Source organism: Mus caroli, unplaced genomic scaffold (assembly GCF_978045245.1).
Source record: "Mus caroli unplaced genomic scaffold, Mus_caroli_1 scaffold_2, whole genome shotgun sequence".
Lineage (NCBI taxonomy): Eukaryota > Metazoa > Chordata > Mammalia > Rodentia > Muridae > Mus > Mus caroli.
In genome coordinates this window covers 158,021,849-158,047,667 of record NW_028227257.1, presented here as the reverse complement: position 1 = coordinate 158,047,667, position 25,819 = coordinate 158,021,849, and the positions used below count along the sequence as shown (strand labels likewise).

The following is a 25,819-nucleotide window of genomic DNA, read 5'->3' as shown; positions in this document are numbered from 1 at the left end:
ACCTGACCAACACTAGAGAACCTGCCTCACAAATGGAGGCCTGGGGACAAGAATAGGACTTGTGGCATACTCTGTTTTATAACTGGAAAGCTCACACAGAAGAATCAAACACATATCTCACACAAAACAGCTTACAAGTATCTTCATATTTAACTGTATTTTAGAAAACATTTTTAAGCCTTTTAGTCAGTTTCTATCTCCCTGGCATTTCTAATAGATAACACAGTTCTGAAACATTAAGTTCTATCACAGTTACAGCCCAAGTAACTGTGATGATAAAGTAATCCCTTTATCATCAACATCACAATGCACTTACACTTTAAAATGCTTAGGACACAAACTTAAGAAACACTGTTTCAGAAAAAGCAAGTACATTTAAAACATATGATTAGGTTCAAGGCCACCCTAGGATCATAGTGAGCTCCAACCTAAAAAATAAACAGAATGTAATTCACTGTTAGTCAAGGCAGGCCCTAAACAAAAAGGACTGTAAGCAAAGCAACATGCCCACCATACACCAGTGTGCACTCACACCTGGTGTGAAGCAGCCTAGCTGCTATCAGGTTGCACACGTTACACAGCAGCCAGATCTCAGCCTCCTGCTCAGGGAAACAATGCCCCGTCATCTGACTTAAGTTATGCACACCTTCTGTCACACAGTATAGGCAACATACAAGCCTTTCCTTTCCTTTCCCTGAGAAGTCTTAAGGAATACACCATTGCTCACCATAAGTAACATTAAGGCCTCTGCTGCACAGCTGTGCTGATAAAATCTTTTGCCTAGAAGGACAATCTCTCTTCATGTCCCTCTTGTACTCCTCAAAAAATCTGACATGTTACATATTTATGCATTGTTCATATAAAAAAATTTCACATTTAGACTAAGATACTGGCTTTCCTTCCATTTGCTCCTTTGCTGTTAACTAATCCATGTCTCATATATTTTAGTTCATTTTTCAAGACAGGGTTTCTCTGTGTAGTACTGGCTGTCCTGAAACTCACTCTGTAGACCAGGCTGGCCTCGAACTCAGAAATCCGCCTGTCTCTGCCTCCCAAGTGCTGGGATTAAAGGCATGCGCCACCACTGCCCGGCTTGTATTTTACTTCTTAAAAAGAATTTGATTGTAAAACACTTGACATACATACTGCTGGACAGTGCAACCAGAAAACACTTATCACAACTGCTTAAAATCTAAAGTGTTCTTCACTTCTAGGAAACTGCCCAGAAGAAAAGCAAGGGTGAATGCAAAGAATATTCATATCACCTTTATTTATAGAAAAAAAAAAAACTAGAACCAATGTAAAGAAAAAATGACAATGACAGGTGACCAAAAAAATCATTTTTCCTACCACATTACTCAAAAACTATGTAGATATTTACCAACAAGGAAAGTGTATTAAGGTCAGAATTTTAAAACAAGAAGCAGAGTGCTGAGATTTATTAGGATAAGGTATTTATTATAAAATTTCACTTAATATTTATGTTAATAGTTGAAGAGGCAATGAATGTCCAGGATGGAGGATGAAAATCATAGATTAATATGTCAGCCGACTTGAGAAGTTAAAGCATCCAGCTACAGAAATAGGATTACAAAGGAAAATCTAATGAGGAGCTGTGCACTATAGACTTGCCACCACATCTGGAGATGTGTGTGTCCAATGACTGGGACTGCTGTCAGCATCAGGAAAGGGAACTGGACACAGAACAAGAAAGCAAAGTCAGGCTGAGGCCCACAAGTCCCTGCATGACTCTTACTTCATCTAACAGGAGAACCTTCAAATGGTAGACAGCACTGCTCACAGAAATCCCTCTTTTGGCTAGTTCTAACCCAGTGCGTTTGGCAACCAGAGAGGGGAGAAGATTATGCAGAACATAGTCTGAGCTGGAGTGAAGATAAACAGTGCAAACTACCAGAGTACAGTCTGACAATATTTGCACATCTCTCTTACACAGAGAACACATGCGCAAAAACAACAACAAAAGCATGCTTCAGTCTGCCATGCCACAGCTATCACGTGACCAAAACAACTATCTGTTACCTGCCTCAATGCTCTAACAAATATCGGACAAAAAAAGCAACTTAAGAAATGTTTTGGTTGACTTTGAGACGGTCCATCTGGATTGCAAAGGCAGGAGTGTGAGCAGATGGTCAAGCTGCCCCACAGTCAGGAGGGCAGGAGTGTGAGCACACTGCCTGCTCTGTCCCTCTCTCCTCAGTATCTCCAGCCTAGGACTCCAGAGTGAGGACACTTACTTTTCCTTTGCTTTTCTTCTGACCTAGAGTGTTTCCTTTTCTTTTTTCTTTTTTCTTTTTTTTTTTCTTTTGCTTTCTATTGTTCCTCAATATGCAGACTTTATTTTATTTTTTTAATATATTCTATCCCTCTTCTTATTACTGAGAAATCTCTCTCATTTTTCTTCATTCATTCATTCATTCAGGCTCTTCTGGAGACTGAATCTAGGGACTTGTATGCTAAACAAACAGATACTTATCACAGGTTTATAACTAGACTTTGGGTGCTTTGGTTTTTTTTTTCTAATTTGCTCTTTTCTTCATAACAAACATTTCTATCCCTCTTTGTTCTCTGATTAAATCTTACTTGCCTCTATTTTCCCCTCTCCCTGTAATTTATCCTTATCTCACCCATTTATTAATCAGTATTGATACTACATAATTTTTAACTTATTGATATACTCTATTTTGCCATTCTGTATTTTATGGTCACTGGTGAAACACTGGTGGACTTTAACTGATCTTAAATGTATTTCAGTGTCTTGCATCATTTGTTGTGACTGCTGAAAGATATACTTTCCCTCTTCTCCAAGTGGTAATGGATGGTCAGCCTTCAAAACCTAGGTGGCCCTTTAATTCCAGAACTCTTGAGACCAGTACTCTGGATAGATCTCTGTGGGTTCCCGGCCATAATCCAGGTAAAAAGATTCCCAAATAAAAGACAAAGAGATCTACAAAGCAAGAAATGTTGATTAGATACCCAAATCACACCAAAAGAGAGCTGGTCTCCCAGGAATGCTGTCACTCCTAAGTTCACATGTGAAACCAACACTTTTGCTCAAATAACTGGCCAAAGAGGGACCAGCTAGGTGACAACAGGGCTCAGGAACCTTGAGCAAGTGGGGCCAGGATCCTTCCAGTCTCCATCTGCACCCCTGAGTTAACCCTGCCCCACAGCTCTCCATACCTAAATCCTGACTTGAGAAAGCTGATCTCCCAGGAGTGCTGACACACCTAAGATCACAGGCTCACAGGAGGGACAAGCTCCAGTCAGAGACAGCAAGACCAGATAACACCAGAGATAGAAAGACAAGTACAAGAACATAAGCCACAGAAACCAAGGCTACTCGGCATCATCAGAACCAAGTCCTCCCACCACAGCAAGCCCTGGATACTCCAACGCATCAGAAAAGCAAGACTCTGATTTAAAATCACATCTCATGATGATGATACAGGACTTTAAGAAGGACAAAAATAACTCCCTTAAAGAAATACAGGAGAACACAGGTAAACAAGTAGAAGCCCTTAAAAATGGCGAAACATAAAAAAAAAAAAAAAAAAACCCTTGAAGAATTACAGGAAAACACAAGCAAACAGGTGAAGAAATTGAACAAAACCATCCAGAAGCTAAAAATGGAAATAGAAACAATTTAAAAATCACAAAGGGAGAGAACGCTTGAAATAGATACCTAAGAAAGAAATCAGGAATCATAGATGCACACATTACCAACAGAACACAAGAGATAGAAGAGAGAATCTTGGGTGCAGAAGATACCACAGAAAACATTGACACAACAGTCAAAGAAATGCAAAAGGCAAAAAGCTCCTAACCCAGAACATCCAGGAAATCCAAGACACAATAAGACCAAACCTAAGGATAACAGGTATAGAAAAGAGTGAAGGCTCCTATCATAAAGGCCAGTAAGTACCTTCAATGAAATTACAGAAGATAACTTCCCTAACCTAAAGAAAGAGATGCCCATAAACATACAAGAAGCCTACAGAACTCCTAATAGATTGCACCAGAAGAGAAATTCCTCCTGTCCCATAATAATCAAAACACCAAATGCACAAAGAAAGGATATTAAAAGCAGTAAGGGAAAAAGGTCAAGCAACATATAAAGTCAGACCTATCAGAATTACACCACAAACTATGAAGGCTAGAAGATCCTGGGCAGATGTCATACAGACCCTAAGAGAACACACATGTCAGCCCAGGCTACTATACCCAGCAAAACTCTCAATTACCACAGATGCAGAAACCAAGATATTCCATGACAGAAACAAATTTACACAGTATCTTTCCACATATCCAGCCTTACAAAGGATAATAGATGGAAAACGCCAACACACAGAGGGAAACTACACGCTAGAACAAGCAAGAAAGTAATCTTCTTTCAACAAACCCAAAAGAAGATAACCATACAAACATAAAAATAACATAAGAAATAACAGGAAGCAACAATCACTATTCCTTAATATCTCTTAACATCAATAGACTCGAATCTCCAAAAAAAAGACAGAGACGAACTTACTGGATATGTAAACAGGACCCAACAATTTGCTGCATACAAGAAATGCACCTCAGTGACAAACACAGACAAGGAAAAAGATCTGGGAAAGAGCAATAAAGGAAAAACTGTAAAAGGATGAGCAAAACATCCATGAACTCTAGGATATAATCAAGAGACCAAACTAATAATCAAAAAGGAGGAGGATAGGAAGCTAAGACAGAAGATGATCAAAATTTAAAGAAAAGGATATCCAAACACTTGCATCTAAATGCCAAACAGACATGATCAAGAAGAACCTGCCTATGCCAGGTTCACTCACAGTGTCAGAAATACAAAGCCAGGGCCAGGCACAGTGGTGCAAGCCTTTAATCCCAGATCTTGGGAAGGCAGAAGTTGATGGTTCTCTGAGTTCCAAGCCAACTAGGGTTACAAAAAAAAAAAAGGCAAACAAATATTAAAAGCTATCCGGGAAAACCAATAATTTACCTACAAATGCAAACACATCAGAAAAAACTCAGCACTCTTGTCAGCAAACCTAACAAGAAAGCATGAAATGAGATATAAGCCTCAAGCCTGTGGCTGAAACCGAGAGGTCATACAGCAAAGCTGCTGAGGAGTCCCAGGAGCAAGGTCCACCCTCAAAGAGCTGAGTGTAAAGTGTTATGGACAAGAAGCTATCACTAAAGTTAAGGAGTGTCCGACATGCCCAAGGACCTCTACAGGGCGGGTCCCTTGAGTCTTGTGTTCTGTGGTGATGGCCTTGGAGTGCACTTTCCTCCATAGAGGGCATGTTTGACTATGATAGAGAAATAAATGGATGTGGGCATTTTCCTATGAACGCCTTGGAAGCAGAAACTTCTGGTTTCTTTGGAAAGTTAGTGGTATTGGATGGTGTTTTGCTGAGGCAAACACATGAAGGTGTGTTTCCCTGAAGCAGACACTGGTGAAAGGATGTTTTGCTAAACCAAGCACATGAAAGGACACATGATGTGAAGGATTCCTCACTAATGGCATGCATGTATTGGTTCACCTTACATTGCACACTTGAGCTCCAAGAGGTCCCTTATAACTTGCAGTTTCTCCAGGCCAGGTGCTCTACTTTCCTTCCTTCCTCTTCCTCTTCCTCCTCCTCCTCCTCCTCCTCCTCCGTAGTTCTCTCTCTCCCTCCCCCCATCCTCTCTGTCTCCCAAAACCTTCAGCTCCACCTTCCCCTCTTTCTCAGCCCAATCACTGGCTCTAGCATTTGTTTATAAATTAAGGTGGGAAGAAGGTTTACAGGATATCACCAGACTGCTGACTTTGTTCTAAACCCCTCACAGGAGAACAGAATTAACATCAAATACAATTAGCCCCAGGGCTATCTACAACACGCTGGCAGCTTCTTGCTGCCCCCCCACCCCCACCCCCGACTTGAACAGACTGGCAGAGTGATGTCAGCTGATACAGACTCACATTGAGTTTTGCTAAGACAAGACACATGGTAAGGCAAGACCTGTGGAGGACACATGATGTTTGGAGGGAGCATACATAGGACTCAACCAACAGTGATGGGGGCTTGCTTGTAAAGCTAGCTTTGCAAAGGTTCTTGGTCTCAAGTCTTCGCTGACCTTTGCTTCAATGAGAGAGGCATGAAAAAAAACTTTCTCCTGGCATCCCTGGTGGTCTTAATTCCTCGTACTGATTTATGCTGATTCAGCTGAGGCTTGCCTGTTCCTGCTAGGTCTTGCCACCACTGCTACTCTCCCAAAACTACTGAACTGGACTGCTGGTATCATCCATGGAGTGTTTGTGAGTGAATTGAGCTGCTGCTGCTGCTGACCTGTGAACTGAACTGCTGGTTTCTAACAATGCAGATAGGATTTGCTACAAAAAAAAAAATTTCTAAACAGGTACACTTCCTCCAAATCCTTTCTTTTCCACTACCTCTGGTGGGTGGTTGGCTAGAAGGGAGGTTAAAGCCTTTATTAAAAAGAGGGTTGAGAAAAAAAATTAAAGCCTACAACCTTTTATTAAATTAAACTTTTGTAATGGGTAGATGGATGAATGAAAGGAAGAAAGTAAAGGAAGGAAGGAAGGAAGGAAGGAAGGAAGGAAGGAAGGAAGGAAGGAAGGAAGGAAGGGAAGGGAAGGGAAGGAGGGAGGGAGGGAGGGAGGGAGGGAGGGACTATTTTAAGGCCTAAAAGTAAATAAATTCCAACAGATTTGCTAGATCACCAAATCCGTCTCAGAAATAAGGCATCACAAGAACAAATTAAGACAGTTTACATCCACCAACTAAGAACTGTGGGATACTTAAAAGAACACTGTATTCAATGATGTGAATGAGAAACTGCCTAACACTACTAGGGTAGAAAGAAAAGAACAAACAATAATTCAAGCAACTAAAAAGTCAACATAATTACAAGAATTAACAAACCTCTCTCAACAATAACCCTAAATGTAAATGGGCTGAACTCACCAACAAAAAGATACAAATTATAATGTACTTAAAAACAGATTCAATTCTTTGTTGCTACCAAGAAATCCACCTGACTAGCAAAACCTCCCCCAGAAGCATCAGCGAATGGGAACCAAGCACACAGGCTAGCATATTTCTTTTTTCATTCAATTCTGATACCTGATAAAGTATATTTCAAACCAAAATTAGACAGAATATTTTAAAAAGCTGCATTATATATGAATAAGTAAAACAATCTTCAAGAAGGTATACAACTGTAAGTCTATATGCACTAAACATTGGAGGCTCACAATTTCATAAAATAAACAGTGGAGATAAAAGGTCACAAAATCCCTGATTTAATATCCCACCCACTCTCATCATGTAAGACATTCAATCTAAAGTCAACAAAAAAATTCCTGATTTAAGCTACTCCATGGGTCAAATGCACCTAACAGGTATGCAGGTAGTATTCCATCCAGCAGAATCAGACTATACATTCTCCTCGGCAGCAGCCCAGAGAAGCCCAATAAAATTAGACATCAGGAGGCATCATTAGACTGGCCAGACAACTCAGTGGGCAAAGGCACTTGCCACCTAATGAGCCCAGTTTCATCCCAGGAGCCACACAGTAGAAGGAAAAAACTGATTCCAACAAGTTGTACTCTAGTCCAGTCAACCATGGCATACACATGCCCACACAGAAGAACAAATAGGAAATAAGTTCATTAATTAGCTAAGTTAAATAGACAACATTGTAGTTCACAAAGCAAATTACAAGATTACAAGATAATCAAAATGTCTTATATCTTACCAGATCAAAGTGCAATTTAAAATAGGAAATCAATAGCAAGAAAATACATAAACTACACATACATTAAAACTGAAAAATACATACATGAATGACCACTGGGCCAATGAAGAAATCAGGAATAAAATTTAAAGATTCCTCGAATCAGAGACTGGAGAAATGGCTCAGCAATCATGAGAGCACTATGGGACCCAAGTTCATTTCCCAGCAACCATACGGTTGTCTATCAGTATCTGTAACTCCAATTCCAGAGGATACAACTCCCTCCTCTGGCATCTGTGAGCACAAGGCACACACACTGTCAACATACAGTCAAGTGAACACTCATACACATAAAATAAATAAGACTTTTTTTTTTTAACTCTAGAAATTAAAAAAAAAAAAATTAAAAAAAAAAAAACCACAAAGGTGTAACTTCCTAGAACCTTTGGGAATTAGCTAAGACAGTTAAAAGAAAAAGTTCATACTACTTATAACAAGCATGCTAAATGGAAAAACTAAAGTCAGGAACAGGCAAATGTGCCCATTCATTCCACTGTTTCAATGCAGTATTCAAAGCCATAGCTAGAGCATTAATACAAAGAAAATCAAGCTACAGATAGGAAAGGATGAAATCCAAGCATTCCTACAGACAATCTGATGGAGGCATTTCTCAACTGAAGTTCCTCTTTACAGAAAACTCTAACATATCAAGTTGACAAAATAAAAGTGAAAATAAACAAACAAACAAAAAACTATCCAGAACACAAGTGCCATCATCACCACTCAGCTGTGGACTCTGACTCTGCACTACTTGCCATGGCCTTGGTAGGGACAGAGTGACATGGTTCCTGCCCCCAGGTCCAGAGACAACAGGCCTGGACCTCCACAAGTGTCCATGGCTGCTGTGGGTGTAAGGGTTGTTTGTATAGTAATGTACATATTTTACGTTCCCCCTTCAAACAAGGTTTTCCCTGTTAACATTAATGACTTCATGATAATCAGAGACAGCATGAATCTGGGAGGCAAAGCTGTGGCTAACATGATAACCACTGGGACCTTCAGGACAGCCATGTGGGGTTGAACTCTGTGAAAAAGAACTCTAAGACCATGATTTCAAAAATATATAATTTCTCAACTATGAAAAATATAAGAATACAATAAAATTATGAGGGACCTCACAAATCAAAAGTTACAAAGGCAGCTGTGAGGTGAGCCAACTTGTCAGAAAGACGCCAAGGAAGGAGAAAAAGATGTAGGAAGTGGTGGTTGCAAGAGATCCCACCCTGCTAATTTTTTTGTTTATGCTTACAAAAGCAGAAAGATTCCACAGTTCAAGGTCAGCCTGGGACAGAACAAAGTTAAACCCCAGTGTGTGGTAGAAATGGACAGGGTACCACCCAACAAAACTTACAGTCTGTGCTTAACAGAGGCAAGCAGATCTCTGAATTCTTTTGCACGGTTAAAAGGAAATGTGTGCTTGCTTTCTCCCAAGAATTAAAGGGCTGGAGAGACAAAATGCTGATTCTTAGGATAATCAAAAGGAAACCTGGAGTAAATGACTGAATTGATATATAGAATAAAAGACTGGGTTTATGATCTACAAGAGATGAGTTATCCAGAGAATTTTCTTAGAGAATCAAGAGAGAACTGCTTGGAGAACTATCTCGAGCAGAACACAGTTAGCTAGAGATCTCTATCTAGAGAAAGTAAATCAGAGAAAAAGAAAGCACCCAGCTTCTGGTCGTTTGTTTTCACCACCCCCAGACACCCTTTCCTCAGAATCCTCTCCAAGCTGAGGCTGGTTCTTGGCAACTCCTGACTGGCAAGTCTAGATGTGCCTGCCCACCCTGGAGCCGTAGTAAGAGCTAGTAGATGGGTGGGGTGCTGTGGAAAGTTGTCTTCCGAAGCATGACAGGGCTGTAAGACTGAGCTCACAGCAGCATGATCACTGCCCAGGACTGGGTGGCCAAGCTGGGAAGAAATGAGTCAACACCAGTGGGAGGGGAACAAAGAATAGGGTGGGGGTGAATATGTTCAAAAAATATACACAGGTACGAAAATGTCACAAGACTACTATAAAAATTAATATATGCTAATTAAAGACAGAAATAAAACTAACAACAAACACCAGCAAGGATGTTAGGGAAAGGAACCCTACTGATTGGCACATACTGCCAAGCCTACCAACCTGATCTGGATCCCTAACACCTACTATGGAAGGAGAGAATGGACTCATGCTGTCCTCTGGCCTCCATATAGGTATGCTGTGGAAATCACATATTACATGTACACACACAAATAAACAGTAACTTTTAAAATTGTAACTCTCACATGACCCAGTTAAACCACTCTTGAATAAATATGAGTCTTGTCATAGCTAAAAAAGATGAAATAGGACTTGGGTACACAGGTAACAAAACCCAGTATGTATAAACTTCTGAATATATTGCTCAATTCTATGGTTTGGCATGGAAAGAGGTGATGTTACTCAGGATAAATTCTGACCCCATCTGAGAAACAAAAGGTAACAGAATATGCTGGGGGCTGGGGAGGGTGGATTACTAAATATCCCGGGGGAAAGGGAGAAATACTAACTCAACTGGCTAGCTGGTGGTCCCTATACAAGGCCCTAAGTGGGGCCTTAATGTTAGATGGGGGTCCAGAATAGAAGGCATTATCTCTATTCTACCTTAGAGAATCTCTGAGAGACCAAAATTAAGCCTTTAAATCACTCAAATTACTACTATCTGCCAGAATGAAAAGAAGAGACCCGTGTGGCTTTCCTGTAGAGGCTGTGCCATGAAAAAGTGTAACATAAAGATGAGATTACAGAAAGAGGTTCTCTCAAAAGATAACATTTTTACTCAGTCAGCCCTTGATATTCAAAACAGTCTTCAGAAATTTGATTGTTGTGCCAAGCAAGCCACTAAATGATTTGGCTCACCTACTGTGGTATTCTATAACCTAGATCAGAAGCAGGGGGAAAAGGATAAAGAAAGGCAGACAAGCAACACAGGGAACTGCCAGCTACCATAGGAACTCTTCCAGGAACACAGTCCAGCCCAGAAGGCCCTCCTTCCTCCTATGAAGGAAGGAAGGCAGGAAGGAAGGGGGGAGGGAGAGGGGAGGGGTGGGAGGGGAGGGGAGGAAGATGTTGAGTTTTTTATTGTTTTTATTTTTATGTGAATTGATGTTTTGAATTTGTATGTCTGTGCACCTTGTACATGCAGTGCCTGACAAGGCCATAAGAGGGTGTCAGAACCTCTAGAACTGGAGTTACAGATGGTTGTTAGCTGCCATGTGAGTGCTGGGAATTGAACCCAACTCCTCTAGGAAGCAGGCAGTGCTCTAAGTCAGGTCGGCTTCCTCTGTGAGCAAAAAGGCCACCTTCAACACTGTTTCAGAGACAAAAGCGGCCCCCAGAACCCATCTCATCTATAAAGACAATCACTAGAAGATTCCATGCATTCAGAATCTGTCTACAGACTAAAGTCATCTTTTTACCCCAATGGGCCTGGAGCCTCCCCAAAAACACTATGCCAGTCTATCCAGAGGAGCCTGGTACAATCTTGCCTGTAGCAGAACACCAGATCCCTTGTCCATAAGTAAGCCTGATTCAAAGTCCCCTACCCTCCTGGCCTTAGATCCCAACAAAATTCTACTATGAAGGGCAAATATCAGTCAGCCCCTTGAAAGATATATTACTCAGCCTCTTGCCTGTTCCTGGGGAGATCTCCATTTTTATCTTTAATAGTCCCTGAGACCCCAGCTCCCCTTAAGGGAAGAGGTGTCTTGGCTAAAATAAATGTTACACTCCTTCCCCCAGGACACTCAGTGAAAGTCAAAACGGTTGTTGGAGTATGAACAGATGGAAGAACACAAGTAGGATCAGGACAGCTGCCCAAGTTGCTGAAAGCTTACATCCTGATCACAGACTAGAAGCAGAGAAATAGACACTAGGCCTGGCACAGGCTTCTTAGACCTCAAAGACCAACCCTAGTAACATATCTCCTCCAACAAGGCCATACCTACTCCCAGAGGGCCACACCTCCTAATCCAAGAAGGGACCAAACCGCCAGAAACTGTCAGAAGTTCATTCTCTTTAGTGAGGCTGCCGCCCTGTGCATTTTGTGGTCCCCAATCCCTATGCACTAATGACCTAAGATTCCCTCAGGCAATCACCTTCTATTTAGTGGAAGAACTCGGGGATGCCTCCACCTATCCTATTACAGCACAGCAGCCCCTGTTTGAATTTAAAGAGCCACTCAAACAGGACAATTTCCTGAATTTCCATGCCACAGGAATGAAAACACTCCATATCTGTAGGGCTACCTACCCCTCTTCAAGACCTGAAAGATCAGACACATTACCAAACCACAGTGCTCTGATATGTAGATGGTCTTCTTTTGAGTAGGCCATAAAAACTTGATCTTCCAGCACCCCTGCCCCCCCCCCCTCTCTTAAATTTCTTGGCTGAAAATAGGTGTCTCAAGATAAGCCCACTGTACCAACGCAAGGTCATCAAGCCTTGGAATCGCAAGGTATTTTACACCTCACCCTCCCTGAAACTTTGAACTAAGTAAGCCTTCCTAGGCATTCTAGATATTGCAGAACTTGGATTCCTGGATATGCCAGACTAGCTAGGCCTCTTTATCAAGCTTTAAGGGAAACTCAAAGGCACTCAAATATTCCATGGATCCCCAAATCTCAGCATGCTCTTCAGAAGCATTTTAAAAGAAAGCCCTCTCCAAGGTTCTTACTTTAGAACTATGCATTCAGTGCATGTTCTATCTGTATGTGTCAGAAAGTAAGTAGGTAGCTTCAGGTATAGTCACACAATTTGTATGTTATCAAAGTACAGACTTAGACGAGGGGTGGCCAGGTGATCTCAGGGCAGTCACAGTCATTGGATTTTTGATCCCTGTAGCTTAAAAGTAGTTGGGGAAACAGTGGCTATCTAACAGCCAATTACTTAAACACTAACCCTCCATACTGGAAGGTCCTAAAGTGACCCTTACAGCCTGTCAAGATTTAAATCTTGTCACATATATCAGAGGGGAAAGGGACCTCTCCAATTCCTGTGAAAAGTTCCTAACAGAGTGTGGGACTGTGATAGGCATCTTATTTTGGTTGAATGAGGCTTGTTCTAGCGACCCAGTAGATAACTCTACAAGGGACGGAAAAGCAAGCCACGTTCCCAGACAGGTGCCTGATACGGCAGGGCCCCCAACTCCATAATTCTGTAACTACCAGTCACGCAGACAATATCCCAAGCTTCTGGCATTCTGGTTAGACTCCACCCCCACAGTTACCTGACTAGAGCCAGATAAGTTCCTCCCAACAGTTACTTGGCAACAACAAGATAGCCCAGCCCACTATAAGAGGGACTGCTTGGCCCCTCCTCACTCTCTTTAAGCCCTCATCTTTTTTACTCTCTAGCCCTCTTTTTCTCTTTCCATTCCCCCCGACCCCCAACGTGGCCATGGCCAGTCTCTCCCTCTTTCTACCTTCTCTCTTTCTCCCTGCCTTTCTACAATAAGGCTCTAAAACCACAGACAGTCTCTGCTCATCTAGGCCCGCCGTGCTTGAAAAATGGGATAGGCTTTCTCCTAAGGAGCCAAGTCTAACCTCCCGCCAGAAAGCCTTCCTGTGCTCCAGCCACAGACCAGACCAAGGACTCTCATATCCCCCTGCCCTCTCCTCCCTTCGGCCCGGAGCTGACCGAGCCGTCCAGGGGTCCCCATTTGTTCTCAGCTTCTCCGGGGTATCCAGCGTGGGATGCCCAAGGCTGAGAACCTGATACCTAGGGCTGCCTCTTGTCCACCCCCCACCGAAAAGCATGCGGCAGTCCTCTCGCGTCCACCCACCCAGCGCACCGAAACTCTGGCTGGATACAGGTTCTCTCCCTCTCCCCTCTTTCCCCCACACCCACAGCCCCACAACAGACGATGATTTAACTAACCAGTCTCTGGAGAAGCCTGATTTAACAGTATACACTAATGGGAGCTCTTTCACAAATATTTTGTCATGGCACTCTTGCCTCAGGGTCTCTACTGCCAAGCTTGCTGAATTCCTTATTCTCACTAACACCCTTGAGTTATCCCAACAGAAAAGAGGTAATATCTGTTCAGATTTAAATGTGCCTCCTAAATCTTCTAAACACCACTTGACCCCTCCATTAAACTGGGAGACTCTTAGATGTTGTCTCTTTTCCCACCCTATGGGGCATGTGGGACCCTGTTATGAGACAAACTTAAGAAATACTAAGGTTGAATAAGCTCAGATCCGGGAATCTCTGAGACTTGAGATAAGCATAAGTCGAGTCACTCCCTATCCACTCACTCCTGTGCCTGTTCTGGAACACCTAACCATAACATCCACTGAGAAGACAATGGCAATCAGTCGCAAAAGGAAAACACTTAAGAGTCCTTCCCCATTCAAATAGAGCATCAGTAATATCCCAAACTGAGCCAACAGGAAATATCTACCCCTAAATCCCACAACTTCTAAATATTTATAAAGTCACTGTCCACATGGGATAAAGGGCACAAGTTATTTTATCAAGGATCCTCTGAGAGCAGCTGTTTTTACTGAGCTGTAACACTTAGGCAAGAGTTCTCTCTCCTGACCTCCTCCCTTCTCTTCTAAGAGCTATAATACTTTCGCATTTACAGCCAGACCAGAGCCCCATGAAACTTATTTATAGTTTCGGTTCCAAGTGAACAGGGGATGACACCACCCAAGCAGAATTATAGAAGTAATTCATTGCTCAGAACCAGAAAGGAGATGATCCTGTAAGCCAGGGAAAATGAGGCAGCTGATTCTGAAGCTTAAAAACAGCATCCTGGGATAATAAAGATCAGGCATGACAAGGCTTTAGAGAAGAATCTCTGCTAGAACCTGAGAGATTCCAATATTCCCCTGGGGAGCTAGCTCTGAGTACAAAAGAAGAGAGTCAGCTAGACCACCGCAGATGGTTTCTCACAGTCAGCTAGAGTTAGCAAATCTCTTCAGGAGAATATTCTAAAGTCTCTCCATCAGATTTATTGATAACTCTAGAATAGAACACTCTGGCCTTATCCAAGAAAATATTTTTGGACATTAGAAAAGTCATCCAACAAAAGATCAATCCCTCAAGCAGAGGCCTCCAGCAGCTCATTAAACTAAAAGATATGGAACCTATCTAGGAAAGGACTTTAGTACAGGTAGATATTTTTATGAAATAGACAGGTTTTACCATCCAAGAGAAAACCTCTCCTATGTAGTCAACTTAAGAGTCTACTTGTAAAAATTTGTAATCTACTTAAAGAAATAGTCCCTAGATTCAAAATCCTTAAAAATCTCCACAGCAGCTACAGGCCCACCTTTAAGACTGAGATAATCCAGTGTATGTGCAAGGCACCAGGGAGTCACTGCAGTTTTATCGTGTTTGGCACCCTCAATCCTGAGAATGTGGAAAAGACTGATGAGAGCTAAAGAAGCTCCTTCAGGAGACATAGTCCCCTTGGCCTAAGCTGCTCCCTCCCAGACATAGAAGCACTTGAATACCAGGGCTTAACTTCCTCAGAGGTTCTGTATGGTAGGCCCTTTCTTACCAATGACCCAGTATTAGACTCAAAAACAGTGAGACTGTAAGTCATGTCACCCAACAGTCCAAGTTCAATAGTTATTGTCAAAATTCATTGCAAGGCTTCCTCGAGAAGAATGGAAGAAACCCTCTCTTCTGACCAGAAAACAATGTAAATTAAGACTTGTGATTCAAATCAAGTCCTGTTCAACACCTGTAAAGCAGTCCACATCCCAGTATTTTATCCACACTCCTAAAGTAAGAGGCGCAGGAGTGGATACATGGATTCATCATATTTATCTTGAGCCATAAACTTCTCAGATATTCCTGAACCCTTCCAAGGAACTCCCTGAGGCCAGAAACTCAGATCCTAACTATTAACTACTCGTGTGAGCCTCAGGAGGACCTCAACCAGAATGGCATGTGTTTCTCGTGGGAGTTACATCTCACTGCCATGTTAGTTCCTGTGCAAGCAGATGCTTAGAAATCAAGCACTGCTTCCTTAGTTTTTCTCTTACGTAGACCAGACTGTCCTCAAACTCAAAAGAGATCTACCTGCTTCTGCCTCCCAAGTACGGGACTTAAGATGAGTGCTACCTGACCACCGCCTCATCTTTTTCATAGTAGCCACCCTATTAACCATAAGGTGGTAAGTAACTCAAAAGTGATTCTCCCACATAGTACTAAGTACCTTTCCATATGCTTCTTGGGCATTTCAAAGCCTACCATAGGGAGATAGCTACACAGGTCATTCATTCATTCATTGTTTAATCATTGGTTTGTGTTGCAGAGTTCTGTAAGCTCTCTATATAAACTTTGGATATGAACATTTGTCAGATATATTGGCTGCAAGTATATTTTTCCAGTCCAGGGGTGCTACTTCATTTTGTCCACTGTTTCTTTTACTGTGGGGATGCTTTTTGTTTGCTGTTTGTTCCATTTATTGCTTGTTTGGGTTTTTTGTTTGTTTGTTTGTTGGGTTTTTTTTGTTTGTTTGTTTGTTTGTTTTTCGAGACAGGGTTTCTCTGTATAGCCCTGGCTGTCCTGGAACTCACTTTGTAGACCAGGCTGGCCTTGAACTCAGAAATCCGCTTGCCTCTGCCTCCTGCTGGGATTAAAGGCATGCACCACCACGCCCGGCTGCTTGTTTGTTTTTGAGAGATCTAAAGTGGGGCTGCTGAGATGGCTCAGCAGGTAAGAGCACTGATTGATGGTTCAGAGGTCCTGAGTTCAATTCCCAGCAATCACATGTTGGCTCACAACCATCTCTAATTGGGATCTGATGCCATCTTGTGGTGTCTGAAGACAGCGACAGTATACCCACACACATGAAATAAATAAATCTTTTAAGAGAGAGAGAGAGACATCTAAAGGGGTTTTACTTTTATTTCCTACACTTTTTAAGCCAATCATGAATTTTCACAATGATTTCTGGGGTGGGGCAGAAGGAAGGCATCATTCAGAATAATCAAGTCATGACCCACTTGGCCTGAGAAGGTACAAGCAGAGGACGCCTCCCTGGGAAAGCTGGAGGAGCACAGACTGCCCCACTGGCAGGTAGGCAATGTTCGGAGTGCAGGAAAGCTGTTACACAGCAACAGCCTCAGCAGCTTCAAGCTTGCACAGCTCAATTAAGCCATCACCAGCAGTGGCCAGTGAGTTGACCAACTGCTCATTTGCCTTGAAGTCACCCTTACCAGATAATGGCTGCCACCTTATGCTGCTCAGCCTTTTCCACTACATATCTGGCTCTCTCCACTTCCTGCTGAACCAACTGTTTGGCTTCCACTTCTTCTGTGAACTCCTCCTCAAAGGTCAGTGGTGTGAGGGACACATCATCCAGGATAAGCCCCAATGCTGCTACTTGCTCTGTGAGGTCATCATCAATGGTTCTCAGTGAGAGATCAACTCTCTAGCATCAAAGCAGGCCACGACTGACTTGAGGGTATCTGTGGTGAGGATGACAGCAACCACTCATCACAGATCTCCACAATGCTGTTTTAGATATGAGGAAGCTGGCTGGCCACCAGCTGAATGTTCAATGATGCTGATGTTCTACAAATTTTTGCTAACTAGAACATTCCATGGCTGAAGAGTAGCAGTAAAAGATAACTGGATTCTGCCCATTTTTTATGAGGCAGAGTCCACTGCAACTGCTAAAGCCAGGCCAAACTTTCTGATGGACTCCATCACCTTGGTGGCCATGATTCCTCCTGCTGCACCCACTCACATCTGCTTTCACTCTGACCTCCACAGCAACTCCCTGATTCATTGTTTTTGTGGCCTACCATTTGGGTATGGTTTACAATTTTTAAAGTAAAAATAAAAACTATGGTTGCTGGAGAAATGGCTCAGTGGTTAAGAACACCAGCTGCTTGCTCTTCCAGAGGTCCTTGAGTTCAATTCCCAGACACCACATGGTGGGTGGCTCACGACCATTTATAATGAGTTATATACCTCTTCTAGCATGTAAGGGTATATGCAAACAGAGCACTGGGACACGTAAAATAAATATTTTTAAAGGTAAAAGATATACAAACACTGGACCTGTGAGGTTGCTCATACAGCGAAGGCACCTGCCATGTAAACCTGGCAACCTGAGTTTGATCTCTGTAATCTACTTAAAGGTAAAAGAAAAGAATTCCACATTCTGACCACTACAGACAAGACACATACACATGCACCGAGGCAGGCAAACACACACAAATTTAATTTTTTTTTAATTTTTTTAAATTAAAAAAATTAAGTCTCTGGATGCTATCAGCATGATTTGATAAGCTTTCAAAATTTTTTCCGAGCGTACCTATAAATTGTTTTAATAAGTTAATAGAGACCACAGGTACTAAAGAGTTCTTCATAATAAATTAGTCCAACATTGGCTCTTACTTCCATGAGTCCATAAAAATTAAGTAACAAGACCATTATAAGATTTATCACTCATTATCACATGCATTTGATCCCAGAGCTTGGGGGTGCAGGGGCAGAGGCAAGCAGATCTCTGTGAGTTTGAAGCCTGCCTAATCTATATAGTGAGTTTCACACCAGACAGGACTACATAGTGAAAGTCGGTCTCATTTTAAAAAAAAAAAAAAAATAGGCCCAGCAGTGTGGCGCACAACTTTAATCCCAGCACTCGGGAGTCAGAGGCAGGCAGATTTCTGAGTTTGAGGCCAGCCTGGTCTACAGAGGGAGTTCCAGGACAGCCAGGGCTACACAGAAAAACCCTGTCTCGAAAAAAAAAATCCAAAAACAAAAAATAATAATAATTACATTGATCAATGAGGTCAAAGCATCTAAGAAACCACCGTGGGGTTACATACTGTAACCCTAGCATCTGAGAAGTGAAGACAGATAAAAAAATTAAAGATTACCACTGGCTACGTTAAAGTTCAAAGCTAGCCTGGTCTTCATGAGACTGTCTTGAAAATAATAAGGAAAAGAAATGTTTAAAAAGAAATAAAAATGAAAAGACATTTTCATCAAGTAAATCTTTTCCTAAAACTTCTGATGTAAAAACATCTTGTTTGTTCCATAATACATTGTGCCTCTTCATTCAAAACAAAAAACTATGAGACAGCACCATGCTGCCCTTCTTTCTTTGGGGAGCATAGGGATGTAGATGGGAATGAAGAAGCAGGAAAATAAGGACGGATGGAACAAATACACAACTTTATTAAAAATAAGTTCCTAATAATCAAAGTCTCCAGTTAAAATCATTGGCTCATTTAAAGGTGGTTTGTTTGGATCTAAAACTCTCCTTACATTTACTCAATTAACTCAATGGTTTCTGTTAGTTATACCAAGGTACCTCTGTATGAAGGACTAAAATATATAAGTAAAAGGCACAACATCGGTTTTACACATGTTACTACACATAATGCATGGAGCTGGCATAGTGCAGCCCATGATCCCCTCCATCACTTGAAGGACAGCAGGAAAATGAAACAGAAACTTCTGGTTTCTTTGGAAAGTCAGTTTTGTCAGAAGACAAAACTGGGGCAGACAAGTGAAGGAGTGTGTTCCTGAAACGGTCACAGGTGAAAGGATGTTTGCTAAAGCAGACTCATGATGTTAAGAAGGACCCAACAGACCACAGACAACACTAGATGGTATTGGTATACCTTGCCATTCCTTAATGGCCATCATTTGTTGTGACTTCATAGGAAGAAACATACCAAAAAATAAAAAAAAAAAAGCTTCTGGTGGCTTCTTGCAGTTCCTGAGGACTCGGGGTGATTGGCAGAGTGATGTCAGTTGATACAGACTCACATGGAGCTTTGCTAAGACAGACTCACGTGGTGAGGCAAGGCCCCTGGGGAAGACACTTGATGTTTGAAGAAGAGAGTAGAAATAGGACTCAGCAAGTTTGCATAGTTAGCTTTGCAATGCTTCAAGGCACGGCAGAGAGCTTCTGACATCCCTGGTCACTCCTGCTGACTCATGTGGGTTGGGTGGAGGCCTGACTATCTCTGCTAGGTTATGCCACTGCTGCTGATTCGTGTTTGCTATCCCAACACTACTGAACTGGACTGCTGGTGTATTCATTAAGGGTTTGCCAGTGGATCAAGCTGCTGCTGCTGATTCCTGTAAACTGAACTGCTAATTTCCTGACAATACAGATTAGATTTGCTCCAAAGAACAATTTCTAAACAGGTCCACTTCCCTCATATCCTAATAACCTTTCTTTTCCACCACCTCTGGTGGATTGTAGGCTAGAAGGGAGGTTAAAGAACCCATATTAAAAGTAGGATTTGAGCCCGGCGTGGTGGCGCACGCCTTTAATCCCAGCACTCGGGAGGCAGAGGCAGGTGGCTTTCTGAGTTCGAGGCCAGCCTGGTATACAAAGTGAGTGCCAGGACAGCCAGGGCTACACAGAAAAATCCTGTCTCGAAAAAAAAAAAAAAAAAAAAGTAGGATTTGAAAAATCAAGTCAACAGGAAAATTCTAAGCTCTTCAAGTCCACAGCAAGTTCCATACAAGCCTGAGCTAGTAGAGACTCTGTCCCCTCCAAAACAAAAAAATAAAACAGGCTGGTTAAAAGTGTTTGTTCTTCACCATCTGGTGTGGTATATGACTTTAACCCAGCACTCAGGAGGCAGAAGTAGGGGATCTCTGAGTTTGGTTTATAAAACAAGTTACAGGACACCCAGGACTATACAAAGAAGCCCTGTCTCAAAACAACAACAACAACAACAAAAAAAAATATTTGCTGCTCAATCATGAGAACCACAGTTTGGACCCAAGCATTCATGTCAGGTACCTCACAACGACCTACAACTCCAGCTCTAAGTGATTCAACACCCTCTTCTAGCCTTCTCATGCCCCTACACACACACATGTGCATAGACTCACACAAACATGCACATACCTTCAAAAAAACCCATAATTTTTAAGAATAAAGTAACTTCCATTGCTGTATGTGGGAAACACAGGAGTAATTTTCTACAGCTTAGTGTTAGCAGCTAAGATGTATTTTAGCCTTAGATTCAACTCCATTACCCTCCCTTACATCTGCAACTATACTCGGGTCTCACAAACACACCTTCTGTCATGTTGTTCCTACAATCTGCTGCATCTGTTGCTTCTCAAACATCCCTGTTCTCTCAACTTTTAAATTCAAGACAGCTAAACCTGCCGAGACATCGCCTTCTCCAGACACTACCATGGCTCTTTAGAATACTGTGGAAGTTCCTTTCAAAAGATAGTTTTCAATCTATATGGAAGACATATCTGTCTTGAAATTATTTGTAAAAAACTACTAGAGATATAAAAATGCCAGGGATCTATAATATAGGAAAGTACTGAAAAAACAACAAAATTAACATTAGAAGACAAAGACTGTACAGCTTTACCTCATGCCACAACGGTATACAGAGACAGACCCTGGGGTCCTTTCTCCTTCTTCCCTCCCTCTCCCCACTTTTGCCCACACAGCCAGCTAATAGTCAAGCGTTATTCCTATTCTTCAACCCACTGTTCTGCCAATCAATCCCACTGTGGAGGAGTGAAAGCTGGAAAGTCAGAAACCAACTGTGCACTAATGGTTGAGAAAGAGGGGTTTTACAGATTCACTTCTATGAGTGCAAATTGCCTATTTCAGGCATAATCGCTTTATGACAGTAGAGAATGAATATTGGTAAAATATGCCATCTTTGAGCTTTCTCTGTTGTTGTTTTTGTTTGTTTGTAGGGAGAAGATGCTTTTGAACAGGGTCTGCTATATAGCCCAAGCTGGCCTGAAATTCTCAGTCCTCCTACCGCAGAATCCTTAGTATTGTGATTACAGGTATATATATGCCCAGGCATCTCTGAGCTTTCTCTTCAGAGGACCCATGTCTTTCATCAATGGCTAGAACAGAAAGATCAGGAGTTCAAAGCTACTAGATCGGGGCTACAAGATACCTTGTCTTAAAGCAAAACATCAAAAGGTATAGGTGAGGATGTATAGGTGAAGATGGGTATGTGCATGTGTGCACACACGTAAGACCAACTTCCATGTTCTTAGATATTTCCATCAAGCAAAGATCTCTAAACAGCCATATAACACAAGCATCATAATACCACATCATGATTATCTAGAAGTGAAAGCCTTCCATAGAATAGGCAACTAGTAATTGTTTAATGAATCTCCTCCTAACCACCAGTTCAACACAACCTAATAGTGTGGAGCATTCTCCTTTCTAGAACAGAAAACCAGGAAGTCTCTGCCTAGCATGTTGATGCCAGAATTGCACCACTGCTTAGGACTATCACCTCCAAACCAACCCTCTTAGTGATCTCTTCTAGAGTTCTCCAAAGTACAGCTCAAGCTTCCTCCTACTCTGTTCTGGGCTTTTAAATGTAACCTTAGTTTGGCTTTGGGAGGCTCCAGGCTTTTTCAGGAGGGTAGAGGTTGAAACAAGATCTATTGCTCTGTAGCCCTAAACCTAGTAGCTCTGTGGCTTAAAACTATTAGCCCCAACTAACCTTGAAGTTGCAGCAATACTGCTGCCTCGGTTCCTGAGTACTGAAATTACTGGTGTGAGCCTCATGTCATCACATAAGGCAAAAATAACTTTTATTTTTGATTTGCAATTGTTGTTTCAACTTATTTTTATTTTTTATGATTTATCTTTTTTATTTTCTGTACATTGGAGTTCTGCCTGCTTGTATGTGTGTGTGATGGTGTTGGATCCCCTGGAACTAAGGTTACAAACAGTTGTGATCTGCCATGTGCACGCTGGGAATTGAACCTGAGTCCTTTTGAAGAACAGCCAATGCTCTTAACCTCTGAAACAACCCTCTAGCCCAACTTATTTTAAAGTATGTGTATATACTTCTTAGCATGTGCATGTGACTACAGGTTCCCACAGACACTAGAAGAGGGTATGGGTCCCCTGAATTTGGAGTTACAGGCATCTGTGAGGCACATGACATAGGCACTGGGAACCAAACTTGGGTCCTTTATAAGAACAGCACTCACTTTTAACACCTGAGCCAGTTCACCAGCCCCCACCTCCCCTTTTTGAGATAGGGTCTCTTGTGGTCAAGAATGGCCTCGGCCTCAGCATCAGCTTCCCAAGAGTTGGGATTAGTGTCATCTCATTGTTTAAAACGTTCAGTACTGGACAGAGGTGGCACACGCCTTTAATCCCAGCACTTGGGAGGCAGAGGCAGGTGGATTTCTGAGTTCAAGGCCAGCCTGGTCTACAGAGTGAGTTCAGGGACAGCCAGGGCTACACAAAGAAACCCTGTCTCGAAGGAAAAAAAAAACTTTCAGTACCTTTTCATCAGCCTAAGGGTTTGAAAAAAGCTAAAATCACTACAATGACTTGATAAGGTCTTGCTGAATCTGATTCCTACTACTTCCTTACAGACTGTTGCCCTACTTTGTGTAATCTAAAGCACCCAAGCTTGTAAACTGTTACAAATCATTCTGTTTTCACATACCTTTGGTCCAGATACATACCACTATCTGCACCCCCACAACCCCAGCTTTCCTGATTAACATTTTTCAGATCTCAAGTCTAATAATGTCTTCTTTGACATATCAAGCTGAGGAGAGGAACTCTGTTGTGTCAATGTGTTTCTCTCTATACTATCTATTATGTTTCATGACTTATTTGACTGCATCAAATAAGAGTGATTACATCTTATAGACAAAACCACTGGCATGAATAATAGGAGGCAGAAAGTTGCGAAGCTAGACATGCTGACAGGGTGGCTGGCAACTTTAATTCTACCCACAGCTAAGCCTACCATAAAAGGATTACTTGAGACTAGGCCTTCAAGGCTAACCTGCACAACTAATGAGAAATGAATCAGGAGTTCAAGACCAGCCTGAACAACATAAAACCAGAGTAAAAAGTAAAAAAAAAAAAATCTTTAAAACTAAAAAGGTCGGCGGCTGGAGAGATGGCTCAGCGGTGAAGAGCATTGACTGCTCTTCCAAAGGTCCTGAGTTTAATTCCCAGCAACCACATGGTGGCTCACAACCATCTGTAATGGGATCTGATGCCCTCTTCTGGTGTGTCTGAAGACAGCTACAGTGTGTATTCATATGCATAAAATAAATAAATATACCTAAAATAAATAAATAAATAAATAAATAAATAGGTCAGTAAAATGGCTCAGTGTGTAAAGGGGCTCGTTACCAAGCCTAATGACCTATGTTTGATCCGCAGGACCCACATGTTAGAAGGAAAGAACTGATTCTCAAAATCCTAAGACCTTGGCATGCACACCATGGTACATATTTGCTCAGGACTCACACAAACAACACGTTCATATTCTCTCTCTCCCTCCTGCCTCCTCACACAGAAGGTGAATGCACTTTGTAGGTTGCTGGATAACTTAACAAGTAACTAATATACCCCTGCTGTGAAGCACATTACAGATTGTTAGATACATTTCATTTTACTAAACATTTATTTTGAAACTCTGTGATTCTAACTTGAGATCATATAAAAGTTTGCCGGTTTCCTCTGGGGATTTTTTTTTTTTTTGGTACTCTATTAATACTCAAAAAAAAAAACAATTAAAACATCATAGGACAAAATAAGAAGACAAATTCTCACAATTTAGTAAATTTAAATATTAGAAATTTTAATGGAACCTGGAGTTAGAAAAAAAACAGATTTATCAAACCTTTTTTTTTTTTTTTTTTTTTTTTTTGGTTTTTTCGAGACAGGGTTTCTCTGTATAGCCCGGCTGTCCTGGAACTCACTTTGTAGACCAGGCTGGCCTCGAACTCAGAAATCCGCCTGCCTCTGCCTCCAGAGTGCTGGGATTAAAGGCGTGCGCCACCACGCCCGGCTTCAAACCTTTTTAAAATGACATAGTTTGACAGAAAAATGTACTCATTCAAAGCCTTTCACAAAAGTAATAAATGTATATAAGAGAATGAAGAGTCGGACATGGTGATACAGACCTGTAATCCTAGCATTTGAGAGGTTAAGACAACAGGATCAAGAACTGAGCCCAGTTTTTTTTCTTCAACAGGGCAGCTCACCAATAGACAAGATACTAGTCTTTGAGAAGACCTTGACTCACAAGACCATATAGTTCTTGAGATCAAGCCCAGTAACATTATCAAGAATGTTATCACACCCGATACTCATCGCACAACAGCTGGAGTATGACAGCACTGTGTCCAACATTAAGAGTTTACCCTGCATGCACAGTGTTATTAACTGGCCCTCACTGTGACAGCTTGCCCTGAAGTACATAAACCTAGGACATGATGATCTACAGCAAGTGCTCACCTGCACACTATGCTGTAAACTGCAGCAAGAAGTGTGGCTACAGCAGCGACCACCACCCAAAGAAAGATGTCAAGTAAACAGGGAGCAGCCTGGCCTACACATGGCATCATGTATACACACACACACGCACATTCTAAATTGGGAGTTTTATAAGTACCATAGGCATGAACAATGGGCTTCTTTTTTAACATTTATCTGTGGGTGTTAAAATGTGTGGCAGTCAGAGGCTGTGAGTACTGGCTGTCTCCTTTACTACATGGGCTCTACAAACAGAATTTGGGCTTCAGAACAAATACTTTTATCTCACTGGCCTCCAACAACAGATTTAGGTTTCTGGGGATGGGGGGGGATTTAAATTATGCTTATGAGTCTTTGCCTAAATGTTTATGTGCCATATGCACACCTCGTGCCAGTGGAGGCCTGAAGGTTATTAGATTCTCCTAGTTATGAGCCACCATGTAGATACTTAAATTCAGATCTTCTACAAGAATAAAAGAGTGTTCATAAGATTTCTTTAAGTCCAATGTGAAACATTTTCAAATTTAAAATGACTATATCATCATTTTAGAGTAAAAAGCTATTTTTCACTCTTTCCTAAAAATCATTTTGAACAACCGCCTAAAAGCAACCATGTAAGTAATTATTGGTAGACACAGACTCTAGAAAGCAAGAATACAGGATCATCAGCAATTAAATATACATAATAGAATGGCTCTGAATCTAAATTCCTAGTCAAAGATTTTTTGTTTGTT

General features: G+C 41.7%; 1 protein-coding gene and 1 pseudogene across 8 annotated transcripts in view; both read right to left on the bottom strand.

Annotated features, from left to right (window-relative positions):
* The window catches only part of Abi1 (abl interactor 1), a 91,571-nt gene that overhangs the window by 52,828 nt on the left and 12,924 nt on the right, over positions 1 to 25,819 (bottom strand). The window lies entirely within an intron of this gene.
* Positions 16,468 to 17,530, bottom strand: LOC110289283 (prohibitin 1 pseudogene; annotated as a pseudogene).